Below are 7218 nucleotides of genomic sequence, written 5' to 3' on the forward strand. Positions count from 1 at the left end.
GTTGACTATAAAATCCGTTCCTGTTGGAATTGAGTAGATTTGCTCGGGTGATAACAAACCACTCCCCCTTCTCAACCCACTTCTAGTCAACAAGCGATAGCTGCTTTTTGAAGGCCGAAAAGGGCTTGGTTTTTCTTGTTTTATATTACCGCAAATGCTTTCACATCCTCGTTCGCTAACTTTGATTTGGTCCGGCCCCAAGTCTCGCATCATCCACTGGTCTCTGGGTAACCTTATGTCTCGTGCATCCTCTTCCAGGGAATCCAGGGATGGTCGGCCTCTTTTGCAGTATAGGGACTTGCCAGCTTGAAGTAATGCATGGGCTACTTCAGATTCAGAAGTACATTTTTACGTTTTTGTCAGATGGAAGACTCAGCACAGTGTCTTCACTTATGCCAAGGGAGGACTTCTCAGTGGTCTTTGTGGTGCCCTTGCCAACATAAACATCAAAATCATAGATTATTCCACTTGTTTCTGCACAGACAAATACCTTTATTCCCCACTTGTGAGGCTTATTTTATGTTGCTTCAAAGAGCTCCTTCCTTTGACTGGGATGATCATTTCATCAAATGAGTGGTGCTCCTCAATAGGAATGGCTTGTAGATATTCTTTTCTAATTTTAGAAAGCGGCACTCTCTACAGCACTCTACCTTCACTGCATGTAATTACCTCATACTGGTCAGCACCTCTTCAATATTAGCAATTGTAGTGCACAAATGACTCTCTTGTTATATATAAAATATGCAAATGTCAGCAAATTTCACAGGACGAAACATGTCTGCAGGCAATAAAAATGTGCATTATAAATATCATATGGGACATACTGAAATTGAAGAAGGAATCTATGAAAATGACCTAGGGGTTTATGTTGACTCAGAAATGTCTTCATCTAGACAATGTGGGGAAGCTATAAAAAAGGCCAACAAGATGCTCGGATATATTGTGAGAAGTGTTGAATTTAAATCAAAGGAAGTAATGTTAAAACTTTACAATGCATTAGTAAGACCTCACCTAGAATATTGTGTTCGGTTCTGGTCACCTCGTTACAAAAAGTGGAGATTAGATTGTAATTCACGTTTTCAAAGTTAAAAGTTTGCAAATGTTTTATATCATAATTCCATATACTGGGACGTTGTTTCTTTTATGTCCAAAAGTAATTGGTGGAACATTTGTAATGTTTGACAATAGATTTAGTATGCTAATTATATAAATACATTTGTTGAGTTCATACCATTTGCTGTTTTTTTAATGTATTTATAACTTTGTAATGTCTATTTTAAAATCATGTTTCACAGTTGATACTTATTTTTCTCTTTCTTTCACCTTTCATCCATAATAATTTGATAATTGGTTAGTCTGTTATAACTCCACGGACATGAGGAAAGACAGTTTTCTTCATCTGTATTACACTGATCAACTACCAGATGTTTTGGGACCAAGTTATGGTGAACGATTTCTCAGTGTTATGTTCCTATGGCCAGTCTTTGGGGAGCATTTATCATGTGATTAGTTATGTCATCAGTGATGTCATTGCTGATGTCATATGTGATGTCATACATATTGTGGCAAAGTGGTAATTAGTAGCAGGTGTATAGCAGGTGCAGTGCGGGTGCAGTAATTCCAAATAACAGAGAGACAACAAAGTACGGGTGAAATGAGGGTTTTAATGATTAGAAATCCAACTGTCTGATGACCAGCCAGTAAATAATAAAGAGCTGGCAATACACAGCATTGTGTATTGCACAGTAATGAAAAAAAGGGTTGCAGTCCCGCAAACAATAAACACGGTACAAAACACACACAATCACAGGTCCAAAGTGAGTGCTCTCAGTGCTTGTGGTGAAGCACAATATAATACGTGCTATTGGTGAAAACAAGTGCTGTGGTGATCCGGCTTTGTGCTGGCCCCTGGCGACAGCTCCGGATTTGTTTAGCCGTCTAGTGCTATTTAACGAAACAAACAGACAGTTACTAAACAGAAAACATGAACAAAACACTCACAAACTCTGTTTCAGTTTGAGGATATCTCCCGGTCCTTCCAGTCTCCTCGTAACTCTGAAACCCAAGCGAAGGAAAAGATTTACAATTCTCCGGCCCCTTTTATGCGTTTATACATGACCCCTTGGTAAACGATTACAGCTGACTCTATTGCCTGCAGCTGCTAACTTGTTTACCTTCCAGGTCAATACTTTCCTTCAACGGAGTCTCGTCTTTTTCCAGGCTGACTGACCTCCCAACCCAGGGAATGAACTGTCAGACCAACCTGTCCAAAGCCTTTCCCTTTCGCTACTTCATACCCTCACAGGTCGAGAGGGAGATTTACAACTAGAGCTCATTATATTTCCGTCACAATACGCATAATGGTGCAGAGTTACCTTAACTCGCAATTTTCTCACTTTTTAGGGTTTTGATCGAATAACCTTAAGGTTACTTTAACGCAGTTTTTGCAATGAATTTCCTTAGGGTTTTTTATTTAGTTAAAAAAAAAAGAACAAATTAATTAATTCAAAAAAGGTAAGAAGGTTTCAGTTAACATTCCTTATTTAAATGACAGGTCAGGTTGAAACAAAGTCCTGCTGTGGAATGGATTGCAAGTGCCAGGATTGATTTTGTAAATTGAAAGTAGAAAAATGTTAGCATTCAGGAATAATTAAAAAACATATATGAAATGAAAAACTAATAATACATATCAAATAATTAACGCATTTCTAACAACATATATTTTGAAGAAATAACTATTCAAAAAGCTGTACAAAAATAATACTGTAATGATTTTGCAGAGCATTTTATACATTGCATGAGTGTGTTTCAACCAGACTTGTCCTAAAAGCTCAATTAAATAAGGACTTGTGTGGTTGAAACTGAAGTCCTGCAGTTGAATGGATTTGAAGTGGCAAGGTTACAACTGATATAAATAACAACACAGACATATACAATTCATAATCAATATATTTATAGCACAAACAATATTTAAAAAAAGCAACTCGCTACCCAAAATAACTTGTTTAAACTCAGTTCACAGCACACAGAACACGTCTTATTAGAAATATATTTTAAAGTGCATATAAATTACAACACAATTTATTTGTGTACTTATTAGTTTTTATGTAGCATTTTGATCAAAGTGTTTTACAATGCATTCAACAGATAAATCCTACTGTAATGTTTACATTACTGTATCTAGGCCTATAGGTTACTGCATTTTCTAAACAGGTGTCATTTTTAATAAAGAATATTTCAACATTAAAAACTTTAAAACATATATTTAAAATAAAAAGTCGGCGCAATGTGTAGTTATTTACCATGACACCGGTCGGTGCAGTCTTACAGATATCCTAGAGAGGCCTTCTCACAGACAAGCCAGGTGCTAGATTTTAAAACCTTTGCAACCACAGTTATCCCCACAGTTTTTCACTAAGTGGAGATGCAAAGCTCTGCAATCCCCCTCCCTCTACATGCTTATCACACAATAACACTGCTGTACTCACAATGTATTCAATGAATGTGTATTCACTTTATTGAAACACATTTTGAAACATACCTGAACAATGCAGTGTATGAAAAAGACCTAGGAGTTTATGTTGACTCAGAAATGTCTTCTTCTAGACAATGTGGGGAAGCCATAAAAAAGGCCAACAAGATGCTCTGATATATTGTGAGAAGTGTTGAATTTAAATCAAGGGAAGTAATGTTAAAGCTTTACAATGCATTAGTAAGACCTCACCTAGAATATTGTGTTCAGTTCCGGTCACCTCGTTACAAAAAGGATATTGGTGCTCTAGAAAGAGTGCAAAGAAGAGCAACCAGAATTATCCCGTGTTTAAAAGGCATGGCGTATGCAGACAGGCTAAAAAGAATTGAATCTATTCAGTCTTGAACAAAGAAGACTACGCGGGGATCTGAGTCAAGCATTCAAAATCTTAAAAGGTTTAGACAATGTTAGCCCAGGGGACTTTTGGGTAACTATGGAAAAGCACAATACAAGCAAAATATAAGCATGGGAAAAGCATGGTTAAATGCACATGGCTGTTCGACTACACCACAGTAAACTTGAACTGAGCTCAGAGAATGAGCCCCACCAGCAGGATGATACTCCCCAGGGCTTGCACCTTGGAGCTGAGTGCTGTGGTTCCTGAACTGGGCACCAGTGTGTATTCTGTCACCAGCCGCTGGTATCCCTTTTCTTCAGCAAAGCACTGATACTTTCCATAGAGGTCTGGTTTCATTCCCTCAATCAGGTGGAGGCAGTCCGATTTGCTGAACTGGCAGTCAATGGTCCTGTTGTTATGGTGCCAGAAGTGTGAGGCATGATGGGAGGTTATGGGGCAGGTTAGGAAGTAGGGGGCAGACAGGGGTGCAATGCTTTTCAGCTCCTGGTCTTCAGGGTTTCCCCTCTGGGATCGATAATGTTCAACTAAAACAGAAGAAAAAAGACAGAGTTAAAGTGTTACTGAACTGGCTGGAGGTTTAAAGCTCAACACATTACCTTCCCTAGCTTTCTGCTTTGTCTCAGGCATTCCTGCAATAGCGTTTTCAACATAATCACAGCTGTTTTTATATTTTTATAACATACCCCTAGTCATTAATCTGTTTTGTTATTTTCGTTTCACATCGGCTATGCAGCGGGTCTTCCTGTCTTTTTAATTCACAACATCAGCTGCTTCAATGAAACCAGTTAAATCAGAAGCATTTCATTGGTTCCCCACTCCTCTCACAAAGCATTTTGATTGGTTCATCTGTCCGTTCTACCGGCTCGCTCCGGCACAGGTTCAGAGAGGCAGGGACAGGTTTATGAATACGCATGACAAGCCCCATATCATGGCAATAAATCAATAAATCAATAAATCAGTTCATTTTGTGAGTTAGGGTGGTATAAGAACCAGTAATAAAGCCTTAAGTGAGATTTCACTGCCTAGGTTATACAGTGTCCTGTGTGTTAATATCTTAAGTATAAACATGACTATGAATATGTTTGGAGGTGCTCCCCCTGTACATCTTGCGTCTTCTCTTTACCCAGGCAGGGGTCTGTAAAGCAGCTGTTGTGATTATATGGGGCTTGTCATGAATATTCATAAACCTGTTCCCACCCCTCTGAACCGCAAAGAGGACAGAGAGTTGAGCCAATCGCAATGCTGCACTTTGTCAGAGGAGTCGGGAACAAATGCAATGCTTCTGATTGAACAGGTTGGATGAAGCAGCTGATTGTGAATTCAGAAGACATTGTGACAGGAAGCCCGATGCATTACCGATGTGAAACAAAAATAAGTGATGTCTGACCAGGGATATGTTAATATAGGTAACAAAACAATCGCAATATGTTGAAAAAGATATTGCATGAATATTTAGGATAAAGCAGGAAACTAGGATTAGCAATGCGTTGTGTTTTAAACCCTGCAGCTTTTTCTCTAGCACTTTAAGACTTATTCCAGAGCAGGTTGGTTCATAAAAGGGCTTTGCTCTGTACTTCACTTCTACCTGGGTCACACAATGGTTGTCTGAATATAATTAAATACTTTTTTCACCCTCAGTAACAACACGTTTTACCATTTGTCCAAAATAAAGAAGATAAAGAACATTTTTGATCATAATAGACACAATTCAGTGCATCTTTCTTCACATTTGGTATGGCCTGCTTCTCAACCCCTCACTATAGCTCACAACCAGGAACCAGGAAAACAACAGGAGAGTTCTGGAGTTACATTCTGACATGTGGGTTCTAGTGTTTTTTTTTATCACCTTTCAAAAAAACAAGATGTAAGGACTGGAGGAAACCCTTGAGCACATGCTCCAATATCGTAAGCCAGGATGTAACCCATGAGCCTGTGCAGACTGGTAGGAGTTTTGGCTGCCAGTATTAAGTTCTGTCGCCATCTAGATCTATTTACAGCAGTGTGGCACACTGCCTTGTTACACCAATCACAGCTGGGAGGACAGATTGTCTGTAGAACTGAATACCCAGAGCTAGACATTGCACAGAATACATCACTGAAACATGCATCTAATCACACAAGCAGGGCTTACATTTGGGAATCTGAGTACACTGGCTATGATCACCATCCTCCACATGCTGAACAGCGCCACTAAAAAGAGAGAAAAAACACTTTCATTAAAAGAACCTTTTAATTAAGTTTACATGTACTGATTTCCAAGACGTAGGGCTGGTGTCGGCAATAATCATATCCGACCCTCACAGCCTATAAAATACCTGCTTCAAAGCATTCCAGCACATCTTATCTTCTTAGAAGAACATAAGAAAATGTACGAATGAGGAGAAGGCCACTTGGGCCACCTGTTCTCAACCGGTTCCTAGCAGCAGATTTATCAAAACTTGCCGTTCGTGTAGTAATCTGTGACAGGCACAGACATATTTAGGGGGGGTGAGGTGAGGGGTGACTGTACAATTCTCGTGGATTACAAATTCAGTAGCGGATCTGTTGTCTGTGCTGCATGTACCGTTCTGCTTTAGCGCAATTTTTGTTCCTCCAGCCGCAGTAGGGGTCTCTAGATAAAATGCACTGCTCGCATCCATCGCCGTACTGCTCACAATTCTGCAGGTCAATCGCAACCACCTCGTAGTGAGAACCCACATACAGCTTTTTCTAGGAAACAAGGAATAAAAAGAAATCAGAAACTCTTGAAAGGCTTGTGTTCTTTTGTCTTCAGTCACATTTAGTTTGTTTCTTAACCCTTTGCGGTCCACTTATTCTGCACCTGTCAGGTTGTCAGGTCCAATGTATTTTATATAAAATAACATTACACAACACACACTGTTTAAATTGAACAAAGTCATTTTATTCACAGTAAAACAGGTTTAAAAGTCAATACATATCAACAGGACACCGCATCTCCAGCCCTGCCCCACCCCTTGTTCGCTGTATTTATCACATACCTCTTCAGAGTCGTACATACTGATAAATCATCTCCTGATCACTCAATTATTCACCAAACTCCTCTAATGTTATCCAAGTCACTATTTTATCCCTATAACATCTCAAAAAGCTTGACAAACGTCCGTGATTTTCTTTGAGTGCTGGATGCGGAAGCAGCCACCTGTGGTGAAGGTACTAGTGTGTATTGCTCAGATCCGCCTCCAGTTTTTTTTTCCGGCTTCTCTTGGTCATTCAAAGCTTTTTGCTTCTTTTTTTTGGAGAAAAACCGACTAGGGACCTATGATGCCTTTTTGATGATGTCAGACAGGGTCCAACATTTCAACCGGAA

The 7218-nt window shown here is 39.3% G+C and overlaps 1 long non-coding RNA gene across 1 annotated transcript; it reads right to left on the minus strand.

The window, feature by feature from the left end:
* Positions 1-1644: 1644 nt before the first annotated feature.
* LOC131734592 (uncharacterized) lies at positions 1645-6854 on the minus strand. The gene is made up of 3 exons (XR_009327043.1): positions 6454-6854; positions 6022-6080; positions 1645-4414 (listed from the first exon to the last, which is right to left on the minus strand). It is a non-coding gene; the product is annotated as an uncharacterized LOC131734592 (long non-coding RNA).
* Positions 6855-7218: the final 364 nt, after the last annotated feature.

Source organism: Acipenser ruthenus, unplaced genomic scaffold (genome assembly GCF_902713425.1).
Source record: "Acipenser ruthenus unplaced genomic scaffold, fAciRut3.2 maternal haplotype, whole genome shotgun sequence".
Lineage (NCBI taxonomy): Eukaryota > Metazoa > Chordata > Actinopteri > Acipenseriformes > Acipenseridae > Acipenser > Acipenser ruthenus.